At 42.0% G+C, this 14,217-nt stretch overlaps 1 protein-coding gene across 15 annotated transcripts in view; it reads right to left on the bottom strand.

Annotated features, from left to right (window-relative positions):
* The window catches only part of ATXN1 (ataxin 1), a 415,607-nt gene that overhangs the window by 358,777 nt on the left and 42,613 nt on the right, over positions 1 to 14,217 (bottom strand). Inside the window, exon 1 of one of the 15 annotated variants that reach the window (XM_045057083.1) lies at positions 6,301 to 8,895. The exons of the other annotated variants lie outside the window; for them this stretch is intronic. The gene's annotated coding sequence lies outside the window, so the exon portion shown is untranslated. Of the gene's footprint in view, positions 1 to 6,300; positions 8,896 to 14,217 lie in introns of those variants that run through there. 15 annotated transcript variants of the gene reach the window in all.

Below are 14,217 nucleotides of genomic sequence, written 5' to 3'. Positions count from 1 at the left end.
AGAAGACCCCTAGAGGTACCTCTGTCTCCGATGTTACCCCAATGAAATCTACCCTTCACTTTGCCAGAAGCATTAACTTTCTTAAAGATCAAGTCAAGTCACTTCTGGTTTCAAACAAGCTGGGGGAGTTGCACAGGCTGCGGACTGATACCCATCTCAGAGTGTTGGCCATTAACAAACACTAGTAGTCAGGGAAACTCTTGGAGAAACTCAGAAGGGTAGAAATTTGGAAAAACAGCAGTCTGAGACAGGAGAGGTCTAATGGTTATGAGGTGGGGAGTAACTGGGGGAACAATGAAGTCACTGGTAAGTCTTAGAGAAAGCTAAGTTTAGGTTAAGATAAAAGTAAGAATAATTATACAAATAATATAAAATATCTTCTTTTAAATTAGCCAAAGAAAATTCAATCTAACCAAAGGAAGGAAAGGGTTAAAAAAAGAAGCAGCAGCAGCAGCAAAAAAAAATGGCACGTAGAAAACATTAGACAAAGCTAAAAAAAATGTCTTATTAATAAAAGTAATTATAATTGGGTATAAAATCACTACTCAAGTAACAGTAATACTGCATCCAAACTGTATACAATATGTGGGGGAAAAACAGTGATCCATTTAAAATGAAGTGTTGGGGCGCCTGGGTGGCGCAGTCGGTTAAGCGTCCGACTTCAGCCAGGTCACAATCTCGTGGTCCGTGAGTTCGAGCCCCGCGTCAGGCTCTGGGCTGATGGCTCAGAGCCTGGAGCCTGTTTCCGATTCTGTGTCTCCCTCTCTCTCTGCCCCTCCCCCGTTCATGCTCTGTCTCTCTCTGTCCCAAAAATAAATAAACGTTGAAAAAAAAATTTTTTTAAAAATAAAATAAAATGAAGTGTAAAACAAAGATGAAAATAAGGAACTAAAAAATACGAACGAAATACAAACAAGATCCAGGGTAGCGCTTTTATTATCAAATAAATGGAATATAAGGTAAAAAAAAAAAAAACATTATAAATGACCACAAAGGACATTATATACTGGCAAAAGGAACAATTAATAAAAAAAGGTCTTACGGTCACGAATATATATGCATCCAACAAAACGGCCTCAAAATATTTAAAGCAATACTCAGTGACTCAGTCAGTTAAGCATCCGACTCTCAACTCTCGATTTCAGCCCAAGTCATGATGTCACAGTTTGTGGGTTCGAGCCCTGCATTGGGCTCTGCACTGACAGCACAGAGCCTGCTTGGGATCCTCTCTCTCTCTCTCTCTCTCTCTCTCTGTCTCTCTCAAAATAAATAAATAAACATTAAAGAAAATAAAGTAACACCCATGGAGAAAATTTTAAAAATTAAAAAAAAGGAAATTTTAAAAATCCTATTTCTGGAAATTAAAAATACTTACTATTAAAAAAACCTCAAGGAAATAAAATGGAAATAACAAAATACAGATACTCCTTGATTCACAATGAGGCTATGTCCTCATAAACCCACTTTAAGTTGAAAACATCCTTATTCGAAAATGCATTTAATAGGCATAACCTGCCGAACACCATAGCTCAGCCTAGCCTACCTTAAACGTGCTCAGAACGCTTATGTACTATACTGAAAGGGAAAAACAGAATAACCGTATGGGTACAGAATGCTCGTCAGTGTATCAGCCGTCTGCCCTTGTGATCACATGGCCGACAGAGCCTGGCCCGCATCAGAGGAGGGGATCACACTGTATATCCTAGTCTGGGGAAAGATCAAAATTCAAAATTCAAACTGCGGTTTCTGCTAAATGCGTATCACTTTTGCTCTCATATAAAGCTGAAAAATCGTAAGTCAAACCATCTTAAGTCGGGGAACGTCTATATTGAGTTATGTAACGATGAAAGTATTTATCATGTACCTAAATCTGTGCCATGTAGTTAAGCCAGGAGGATTCACCACAAGTGGGTGATTGACATCTGAACAGCCTACAGCTAGTGTAGTCACATCCGTATCAGCAGACTTGTAACAAGGAGAACTGCCAGAGGTAAAGGACCATTTTATCATAATTAAAGGGTATATTCATTAGGTAGACATGATAATCCTAAAAGAGGATGCACCTACTAACAGAAAAGAAGAAAAATTTTCCAATCAGTCATCTAGGAAGAGGAGAGCAAATTAAACCCAAAGGATGGACAAAGAAGGAAAAAATAAAGATGAGAGCAGAAATCAATGAATCTGAAAACAAGCAGCAGTTCATTCTTTGAAAAGATTAATAAAATTGATTAACTTCCAGCCAGACTAATCACAAAAGTAAAAAGAAAAAAAAAATAATCAATATGAGAAGTGAAAAGGGGGATATTTTCAGAGATCCTACAGACATGAAATAGACAGTGAGGAAACATCATAAATAACTTTATGGCAATAAATTTGACAACTTAGATGAAAGGAATAATTTCTTGACAAATGGAAAACATGCCTTACCAAAATATAACAAAGCATGAATTAAAAATGTGGATAGTTTGCTCTCTGTGAAGAAACTGAATTCATTATCAAAATCCCTGGCACACCATGATGTAACCGTTGTGTATCCTGACTGTGGTAGAAGGTATACAACTCTACGTATGTGTTACAACTCAGAGAACTGTTCACCCAAAGAAAAAAGAACACTTTCCTGTATATTTTTAATCACAGTGTCATACTTTGAAAACCTTTGCACAAAGAAAACTCTAGGCCCAATGGTTTCACTACTGAATTGCACATCTTTTTAAAAAGAAATAAAATATCACAAAAAATTATTTTAGAAAATGGTGAAGACAGCAATAGTCTGCCACACATTTTATGAGGCCAACATAACACCAACATTTAATAAACCTACTAAATACTATACAAGGGAAGAAAATTAGAGATAAATATTCTTTTTTTAATCTTTTTAAAAAATGTTTATTTATTTTTGAGAGAGAGAAAGAGAGACAGAGCACAAGTGGGGAGAGGGGCAGAGAGGGAGACACAGAATCCGAAGCAAACGCCAGGCTCCGAGCTGTCAGCACAGAGCCCGACGCGAGCCCAACGTGAGCCCAATGAGAAGCTTCATCTCACAAACCACAAGATCATGACCTGAGCCAAAGTGGGACACTTAACCGACTGAGCCACCCGGGTGCCCCATAGGGATAAATATTCTTAATGGTCCCAGTTGTAAATATACATAATGAGATATTAAGAGAATAGGTAAAAAGAATAGTGATAACTATCAGTAACTTTTTCTGATCCCAGAAACTGAAGGTTAGTTTAACATTTAAAATCAATCAATGTAATTCACCATATAGAGGAGAAAAGCTATAGGACATCTTATTAGATGCAAAAAAAGAACTATATGAAATTCAAAATCCTTCGCTGGTAGCAACAAATAAATAAACATCCCTCAGAAAATCAGGAATAGAAGGAAACGTCTTCAAGCCAATCAAGGACAACTATGAAAAACTCAGAGTTAACATCACAGTTAACGGTGAAAGGGTGTTCCCCTTAAGATAAGGAACATGGTTATGTGCCCCCACTAGTAAGTGAATTTAGCAGTCCATAAGATACAAGGTCAATTAACAAAAATCAGTTGTATTTCTTATCTAAACATTAAAAATTTTGAAAATGAGATTCTATAAAAAATAAATTTATTATAGCATCAAAAAACATAAAATACAGTTAAATTTTACTAAAAAAAAACGCCATTCAATACCTCTGCAAAAATGGGGAAATGTTATTGAGAGAAATTAATAAATAAAAGCACAGAGAGATATAGTATATTTTCAGATTGGAAGTTCTCAAAATTGTTAATAGGTCAATTGTCCTCAAGTTGATTTCTCATAGTTCAATGCAATCCAAACAAACTTCTAAAAGAATTTGTTGTTAGCTGAACAATTTGTTTTATTTTGTTTGGTTTTTAAGTTTTTATTTTAATTCCAGTTAGTTAACATACAGTGTTATACCCTGTGCCCATCACCAAAAGTGCACTTAAAAAGCATTTTTTTTAATTCCAAGTCAATGCTAAAATGTATACGGAATTCTAAAAAGCTAGAACGCCCAAAATAATCTTGAAAAAGAACAAAGTTAGAGGACTCACACTGCAGCCTTGCAACAAAGCTATTTTAATCAAGTCAGTACAGTACTGACATTAGTACAGCATGTGGATCAATGGAATTGAAGAGTCTTGAAACAAAACAAAGATGGTCACTTGAGTTCTAACAAAGGCAATGTGATGAGGACAGAAAATATTTTCCATAACTGTTTCATACATTCCAATAAATGTATGCAAACAATTTTGAATCTTGATCCCTACCTCACACCATACATTAAAACTAATTTGAGATAGGTCATACATTTAAATAGTAAGGCTAAATTTAAAAGCTTCTGGAAGAAAACAGTAGAATATCTTAGTAACCAGAGGGTAAGCAAAAAGCTATAAAGACATAGAAAAAATATATGTATCTTAATAGATTAGATGTTATAATTCATTAATATTAAAAACTCCTTATCCAAAAATGCAGTTAAAAAATGAAAAAAGGAACCAGAGATAACACTGGGGGGGATATGTGGTCATACATATATCAGACAAAGGACTTATATCCAGGATATATATAGAACTCTTACACATCCAAAAAAAAAAGGCAACTAACTCAATTTTTTTAAACGGTCAAGGGACTGGAACAGACACTAAACATATGGCCAAAAACCATATTTTAAAAAAGGGGGGGGGGGTGCTCAACATCATTAGCCATCAGGAAATGCAATTAAAACCATGTGATACTTCATGTAGCCTCTAGAATAGCTAAAATTAAAAAGAACGAGAACAATAAATATTGGTAGGGTTCGGAGTGACTGGGACTTTAATACCCTTCTGGAGGGAGCATACAATTGCTACAACCACTTGCTTCATGAGAAGTTTCTTATAAAGTTACACACCTTACCCTATGTCCCACGTAATCCACTCTAAAGAGAAATAAAAACATATATCCACAAAAAGACTTGTACGAGAGCATTTATAGCTGTTCTCTTCAAAATAGTCAAAATGTGAAAACAACCCACATATCTGTGAACAGGTGAATGGATAAACTGTAGCATCCACACACAGTGGAATACCGGCCAGCATTTTAAAAAATAATGAAGTCTTGATGCATGCAACAATGAGGGTGAATCTCCAAAATGTGTTGAACAAAAGAAGGCATTTACAAGAAAACACACACTGAATGATTCCATTTGTATGGAGTTTGAGAACAGACAAAACTCATTACGGTATAAGAAGTCAGAGGCTGGATACGGGGCCATGGGAATTGACGGGAAGGAGGAATAAAGACTCTCTGGAGTGATGGAACCATCCTACATCCAGATTAGGGTGCTAAGCAGAGGTACCCATTTATCAAAACTCATTGAACTGCACCTTTAAGATGGATGTTGTATTTCAGTGTATGTAAATTCTGTCCGCATCAAAATGAAATGTATTCATTAAAAGAAAAGACGAACCTTCCATCTGGAGGGTCTGCCTGGGGATAAAGAAACAGTGAACAGAGACATGCTTCAGTAAAAAAGGCCATACAAGGGAGCCGGTAAGCGAGGAAAGCCAAAGGCAGAGGCACAATAGTGGTCTGGCAGAGTAAGAAGAGAAACAGAGAAAACTGAGTCAGAAGGGGAAGGTACAAGCCAAACAGGAAGACACGAGTGAACTGAGCATTAGAAGTAGAAACTAAGAAACATATAACCGTGTTTCAAAATAGCCCGGCTACCACATTAAATCCAAACAAGGATCCGAGGCTATTTTATTTGGAAACTGTCCTCTTCTTCCCTCAACAACTCTGTTAATCAAATCAGAAGCAAGAAGAGAGGCATTCAGTAAAGGTATGAATCTGAACTCATCCTTTTTTTTTTTTTTTTTTTTTTTTAAGTCCACCACCTTTCATAGAATACCCTCCCGGAGTGAACATCCTGCCTGTGGCGCCTGGTCATCAATAAACATCTCGATGTTACCGTAGTTCGCCATTTATATCACTTATGTATACATGCTACAATAATGAGATTCACAATCTATTCATTCCCTTAGTAAGTGAATGAACCTACGATCACGAGTCCCTCGAGGGAGTCTCCTAGTTAACTGAAGCCCAAACTGGCCTCAGGAACCAGAGATAACATTTCCCCTCCTTCCAGTTGAATTAATAAGACAAGCGGGAGATGACTCACACACACAGTTGATGAAGCAATGAATGCCAACTCTCCCCCGCTTACTCATCCCCTCCAGTGAAAGAATCACATAGAAGTATTAACCCTGGCTGAAAAAAGAGATGCCACGGGAGAAAATTAAACGTTACCACACACCAGAGCCATAAGGGATGAGTCAGAGGGTTCCTGTCCAAACCTTCTGAATCTGGAGGGTCGTCTACACGATTAGTCGTCTACACTGCGCTAATCAGTGCTGCTTCCTCTATCTCAGCTTAACAATGCTGGGTTTACAGGAATAGCTTTCTGAGACATTCCTACAAAATTAGCTTACTCACTGCATTTTTAAAAAGGAGAACAGAGCCAAAGACATCGCTGGCCTCTGGTGCACACACACGTATGAATACAATCGTCTCCGCGTTCTGAGCTGATGGGGGGTAGTAAGTTTGCCGATGTTACGTAGGGTTACGGAGGCGAGAACCGCTTGATCCAAAAGTCACTTTGTGTTTCCACAGACTGAGGTATCATGAGAGAACCAAACATTCAGGAAAAGGAACGAAATCTCAGAAAACATCCAGTTTGGGTGATTTTGGTGTGCGTGCATGGGAGGGGTAGTGAATACTAATTCAGTGATGTGCTTTTTCACAGTGTATACAGTTCTCCCACCTGCCCGCTACCCGCCCTCACCCTTCAAGTGTGGCCTCTGGGACAGCAGCACCAGTATCATGGGGGATGTGTTAGAAATGCATATTCTCGGGACTCCTGGGTGAGATCAAGTGGGTCAGTCGGTTAAGTGTCTGACTCTTGATCTCAGCTCCGGTCTCGATCTCCGGGTCCTGAGTTCAAGTTCCACACTGGATTGTGCCTACTTAAAAAAAATGCATATTCTCGGGCCTCACTCTATAAAATCAAAAACCCTGAGTGGGGAGGCAGGGATCCGTGGTAGCACAAGCCCTCCAGGTGATTCTGACGCCTGCTCAGTTAGAAAACCACTTGCCCCCAGGGCAAGACTTTCTGACCCACCATCTCTGAACCCCACATCTCTGTGCTGGATGGACAGCAAGGTCATCTGGAGTTTATCACACTGGGGTCCAGAGAGCTGCTGTCACGTGTCCATAACCACAACGCTGACGAGCAGCCAAGCCAGCACTGAAAACAACTCATATGCATGGCATTTTATAATCCGTTCAAAATGGATTTCCAAAATACCCCTGTGAGGTGGTCAGAACTCTTACCGATTATTCCTCACTCACACATGAAGAATCTGGGCTCAGGGAGGCTGGTGACTTAGTCAAGCCTATTACAAAACCAAGTAACAGAGCTGAGACCAGACCCCCCCATTTCCTGATTTCTGGATCTGTGTTCTCGCTGCTCACGGTGAACGTTTCGGCACCTCGGCGGTGTATGCCCATGCATGTGCGCAAACACCCACGCGTGTGAGAATCTGCAGACTGAGAGACGATGGTAAATAACAAAAATCATATGTCTTAGCCTGGACTCGAATTCCACATTAAAAATAATTCAATAAAACGTAATAGTCAAATTTTGACTGGCCCCATCGGCACGTATGACTGCTACTCTGTTCTCACTGCCACCCACCTTTATGAGCTAGCCCCCATATCCCTAGATATAGAACACCATCTGACTGAATTGAGACACAGTTGGGAAGGCACCCATTACCACTAGCATTTGTAAACAGCTACTCAAAAAGACAGGAACAGCAAATTCCCTGAAGCCCTTCTGATCTGTTCCTTTCTGTTGTTGGTTTCCTTTTTAGCACTTATTAAAAATACATATATTCATTTTGGAAAATACAGAAATGACAAAGAAGGAAATAAAAATCTCTCAGATGACACTTAACACTTATGCTGTCTGACTTTTTCTAAGCATAGGCGCTTAAATATTTAATATGTAAATTTCAGCTCATTTTTTTTAAAAATTGGAATATGCCACGCATTGCCTTGTATACATTCTTTTGAAAGTTCTAGTATGGGTATAGGCTAAATGGCAGGGCTCTGCTAAATCCCAATGAAAGGAGGTACTTCTGTGCTAATTCTAGTTTCAACATGTTCCAGGGAGGAGTTCATTAATTCATTAAACTAATAAAAGAAATTTACCCTGGGTGAATTCTTATCTAGATCAATTCCAGGAATTAAGAGCCATGGAACTTGCCAGATAATTCACAGGATACGGTGCCAGGAAGTCATGCCATTAGGTTTCGCTAAACTCTAATCTCTGCCCGGTCCCTTGCTTTAGGTATGAATAGAAGTGGCTTCTTTCGCTTTCCACATCATTGCCGAAGGTGGATGTACACTTTCCCATCCTCTCCAGGCCCCCTCCTCTGCCCTAATCCAGGCCTCCATTATTTCTCACTTGGATAACGAAAAGGTCTTACAACTCCCCCCTGTCGGCTCATCCTCCATATTGGGTCAGATCTAAGGCACATCTGCCCATACCACCAAAACCAGTAAGCATCGCTCGGCACCAACCTCTCGCTACAGGCTTTTCCCACATTTATGGTATCTCTGTACCAATCTGAAAAGGCAAATGTTGCCCTTAGAGGGAAAGACTCTAAAGCTTGCAGAGATTAAACAACTTGATACTCAAAGTCACACAGCCAATAAAATTGGTTAGCAGCTTGACTCTGAAACCTGGGCCATTCACTTACTCAAAAAATTTCATGGGGCGCCTGGGTGGCGCAGTCGGTCAAACGTCCGACTTCAGCCAGGTCACGATCTCGCGGTCTGTGAGTTCGAGCCCCGCGTCGGGCTCTGGGCTGATGGGCTCAGAGCCTGGAGCCTGTTTCCGATTCTGTGTCTCCCTCTCTCTCTGCCCCTCCCCCGTTCATGCTCTGTCTCTCTCTGTCCCAAAAATAAATAAAACGTTGAAAAAAAAATTTTTTTTAAAAAAAATTTCATGACTGTCCATAGCAACAGTTCCTAACATTGTTTTTTAATCAAAAATTTTGGACACTTCGGGCAATTACTTTTAGTCAATATCTATTTTTATTCAGTATCTAGTGATCAAGAAAATATCCAATAAGCAAAAAGATGCTATTGATTTATAATAGTATCAATGAAGTATTTATTTATAATGAATTATAAAGTTATTTAATAATAATTATTTATCAACTTATTAATAAATAGTGTAAATTTATAGTTTATAACACTTCAAATGAGTTTTTGGTTGATGAATCATAGTATCAGCCAGCTACATATATTGGGGAGAAAGCTGTTTCTGTATTTGTGGTATTAATTATTAAATCTATAGATGCTGCTCAAGATGGCCCTCTTTTATAAGAACTGTGGTTGCCCATGTGTTCTGGAATCTATAGGTCAGAAACTTCCAGAATGTAAACATCCTTATCATGAAATGCCATGGGCTCCACAATTTGGCCCCAATCTACCTTTCCAACTCTCTCACTATGGTTGACAAGTAGTCCCAAACTTCATGCCTAGAGGGCCCCAGGCCATTTCTACTGCCTTTCTCTGCCTGCAAGACTCCCAGCTCAAACATCTCTAATTCTTTGAAGCCACTCTGACAACACCACTACCTCCTTAAGGCCAAATTAACACCATCCTTCCTCTACATGATCACAGCCTTGTTTTGTGCACAGCCCTATCAGAACACCCTGCAAAAAACAACGTGCAAATACCTGACCATTCTCATCCACACTTCCTGTGGGTAAAGGCATTATTTGTTCATCCATGTCCCTAGCCCTTATCTCCGTTCCTAGATCTGGGAGGTATTATTTGTAAGATTAATAAATGAATATCAATGCCAGCCTGGCTGGCGATTTTATCTGGTGAAGTCAGTGTGGAAGGCAGGGCCGGCTACGAAAGAAGCTAAATTTCGTTATGTTGTAATGGCTGATGGCTTGTAAACGGTAAAGCTCACAGTGTTCCTCCTCCAAAAGTAGGGGCCAAAAACTCACACTAGGAACCAGAAGGTTTGAATTCAGCTTCTAGCTCTCACACTAACCAGCTCTGTGACCTTAAGGCAAGTCACATTCTTTCTCTGATCCCGCCATCTGTTTACTGAATGGGGGGGGGGGGCAGCAGGCGGGGGGGGGGGGGGGGGGGGGTGGTACTTCTAGTTCCTACTTGCAGCAATTATGACTTGCAAATTCTACAGACCAGGGTTGGCAAACATGTTCTGAAAAGGACCCAAGAGTAAGTGTTTCAGGCTGTGCTGGCCTCCAGCCTCTTTCGCAACTACTCAACTCAGGGCTGTGGTTGTAGTGCGAAAGCACCCGTAGACGGCAGATCAATGAATGGGCATGGCTGCGTTCCAATAAAACTTTATTTACAAAAACAGCTGGCAGGCTGGATTTGGCCAGCAGGCCATAGCGTGCCTACCCCTGCTCTGGACGAATGCCTCCATATTGCTAAGCCACTCACAGCACTTGATCTGAAGGGATAACTCGTGGAATGTTTATCCTAAAGTCACCAAGGGACTTATTCTTTCCCCGCTGGGAACCTGGAAATGGGGAAAAGGGATGGCCTAGTCAGAGGTTTACAGCAAGAACAAGATGTAGTGGATTAGAATGTGCGCAAAGCCAACTGAAAAAAGAAAAGCATCGTCCCCACCATTACCACCCCTACCCCCTGGGCCCTGGACAGCAGCCGATGAAAGACGATGTCCTCAAAAGGGAAGTATAGTCATTAAAGCTAATGCCAAGGTTGTTGGGGGGAGGGAGTCGGCTTCACTGGCAAGGCCACCCTGCCGAGAGGTCTCCTGGGATTTGTAGCCATCGATCAGCGTTTCTGATCCCGTTAGAGACACCAGGCTTCTCCTGCCATGAGCAGAGCACCAGGCTGTGCCAGCGTGGGGCCACTCAACAGTAACACCACGCTCCCTTGTTCGACTCCCCGCTCACCAAGCGACCGCTTGCCTCCACGCGACATCCCTTCAGGAAACATCGTGTGCCGAGACACGACTGCTACCTGCATCCAGGTAGCAATTTCTCAGGATGAATCCACAAAGCAGCTTCCAGCTAGGATTTATTTACATTCCCACGTGGCCGGACCCAGAGACAGAATGTGCTGATCAAGTGGACCTAAGAATACGTAAATGACGTCTTGCGTTGTGAATTAACTCCCTGGCACAGTCACGCCATGCCAGGCTCACGTGACGTAGCTCCCTGAGTCCAGCGTGGCGAGGCCTGGACACAGACCTGCAACCATCTCTGGGCTGAAGGGCCGAGGCGGCCGCCAGGGCGGGGAGATCGGGCGGCCCTCTGTGGCGGCTAACACACCCCTTCCATGTCTGCTCGTTTTCGACGGATTTCCCCAGTGCCTCCTGGGACAACAGGCCAAAGAACTCAATGCTTCGGGACAAAGTTTCACGTCTGCGTCCCTGTGAGTGGATGCGGACTGGAAACCAGCACCAGATTTAAAGAAGTCATCTAAAAACCGGAGCGAAGTTAGTAAGAGCCAACAGCAGTGCCCCGGTAGAGCTGCCACAATCGGGCGCATTCGAGTTTACGTTCTTTTTTTTTTTTTTTTTTTTTTTTTTTTGAAAGAAACCTAAAGCATGGTGAAGGCTTAATGATGTCCAGAAAATGCTAGCCCTTTTGTCCTACTAAGCTGAAAAACAAAGGCTCAGTACGGGAGTTGGAAAAGTTTTAGCCACAAAAATGTAACAGTGAATTTTTTTTTTCTATTAATATGCCCGGGGCAAAATAAAGGGGGGGCACGAGAAGGTCACTACCTGCTTCCCTAAATCATGCCAGGATGTGTGAGGCCCAACGCCCCCAGCCCGAGGAGGGCCATCAGAGCTAAGGGCAGACTCTGCGAGGAAGAACCAAGCCCCTCCTTTCCTGTGAACTGTGACCCAATCTGCTCTCCTCCCCCTGTTCCAGAACTTCTACCCTAGAGGTCATTCTCATACTCACCGAAGAACCGCTTGGAGCAAGGAAGCTGCTAGTTCTCAAGGAAAACGCTTACTTCCACATTTCGCACTGTTTCTCTGGAAATGGACTGTCTGGTTGCACAATCCAACCCGGAATTAAATATTATGTGCTCGCTGGTAAGTTATCAAGACATAAACGCACAGCTACAGCAGAGAACTGCGAAGAGGTTTAACACTGCGATTTGGGTGAGAAAGAACATTTCCCCCTGCTGTTTGGTATGTGGACCGTAACGTGCCCACATACGTGTGTGCACGTGATGTATCTATACGAGGATAATCGTGCACTTTCGTTCCTCATCTGTCACTTGGGGTTTCCAGGCAGGACCATCGTTAAGTGCATGTACGTAGCAAGATAAAACTCATTTTCTACGTATTTCTAGACATCATCATTTTAGAGGTGGCGTTTTTGGGGGTTTTTTGGTTTTGTTTTGGTTTGGGGGGTATTTTTTCCCCCGCTGTCCACCCTACTTCTTAAGGACTGGGTATAATCTCCCATCCCATTTATCGCAGTGCCTGGCACACCATGAGTACAAATTTTGTGGCTGACCTCACATTATCAATTCCAATTAAGAGAAATCCAGCCTTTCAAGTGAATCTTACAACATCAGCAAAACGCCACTCAACAGAAAATTTTAGTGCCCTGCAGCTCTCTATCTTCTCCTATAGAAAAGTATTAAGTATTCCTACCTCAAAAACTCCCCCAGGGCTGAGTAAACACGCCTGTACTTCCAGATTCCCCCAAAGCACAGGATAAAAGACCAACTTTACTCCATTGCTCTCTATCTTCTCCTATAGAAAAGTATTAAGTATTCCTACCTCAAAAACTCCCCCAGGGCAGAGTAAACACGCCTGTACTTCCAGATTCCCCCAAAGCACAGGATAAAAGACCAACTTTACTCCATTTGTGCAAATTGAGAGATCACCTTTTGCATTCACGCTAAACAGCTAAATGTAGTAGCAGGCTGTCAAAAACTGTCAAGAGAAATAATTATTGATTGGAGCAGTGAAATTAAAAAAAAAATGAATGTAGGTTAATAAATGAGGATGGCTTTAAGAATAAGCACATCATCCCAAACTAGAAAAATCAGTGACTCTGCCAATCAGGCCTGCCGGGCTTAGAATATAAGATTTCAAAGGAAACGATGATATTTACGAAATAACAGCCAACCACACACGGCCTTTATGACAGCCGGCGAGAGCTGAGCCAGATTCTCCTCATGGCCCCGTCTTACTGGCTTGCCTTCTTCTTCTGGCCCTGATCGAAATACCAGGTGGTCATCAGTCTGTGATGGTCATACTAATGGACTGAGTCACCGTCTCTGCTCCATGAAAACCCTCCCCTTAGGGAGGTGGAAGTGAGGGCGTCAGACGCTAACCATGTCTAGGCTGACAAAGCTCAAACTTGCATCTTGCTACATATGTCCAAATCCATCTCCATTGCTCACAGTTCACATGTCCAAAACAGAACTCCGGATGTCACCACTGCTGCACCAACCTGGTCCTAAACCAGCCTCCCCCCTTCTGGGTGAAAGGCACTGCCCCCCTGCACCCTTCTCTTTTCCTTCCTTGCTACTTACTCCATCGACAAACTCCCTCTGTGTCACCCGTGATGCAGACAGAAATCTACCCATTTCTTTCCATCGCTGCCCCTGCCTGGATCACTGAGATAGCTTCCCAGATGGTCACCCTGGTGGATTCTTCATTGCCTGTAACCATTTCCCCATATCACCAGAGCCATCCTTTTTAAATATAGTAGATGCCATCCTCCCTCTGCTTCAACACCCTCAGTGGTTCCTGTCATGGGAGCCATTAGGGAACTCAGTGGTTCCTGAAAGGTGGATTGCAGACAGACATCCTAGAACCCGTAATAGGGTTAAGGATCTTGAGATGAGATCATCCCGGGTTACCTGCATGGGCCCTAAGTCCAATGACCAGTGTCCTCAAAAGAGACAGAAAAAAAACCCAAACAAACAAACAAACAAAACCAGGGCACAGACACAGAGGAAGAGGCCATGTGAAGACAGAGGCAGAGACTGGAGTGATACTCCCAATAGTCAAGCAATGCTGGAGACACAGGAAGATGGACCAGGGAAGGACAGACTCTCCCCCGGAGACTTCAGAGGGAGTACGGCCCTGTAGACATCCTGATTTCTGACTTGGGCT

This window comes from Felis catus, chromosome B2 (genome assembly GCF_018350175.1).
Source record: "Felis catus isolate Fca126 chromosome B2, F.catus_Fca126_mat1.0, whole genome shotgun sequence".
In the NCBI taxonomy this organism is placed as follows: Eukaryota; Metazoa; Chordata; class Mammalia; order Carnivora; family Felidae; genus Felis; species Felis catus.
Note: the sequence above shows the minus strand (reverse complement) of the source record. Positions and strands in the feature narration are given on the sequence as shown.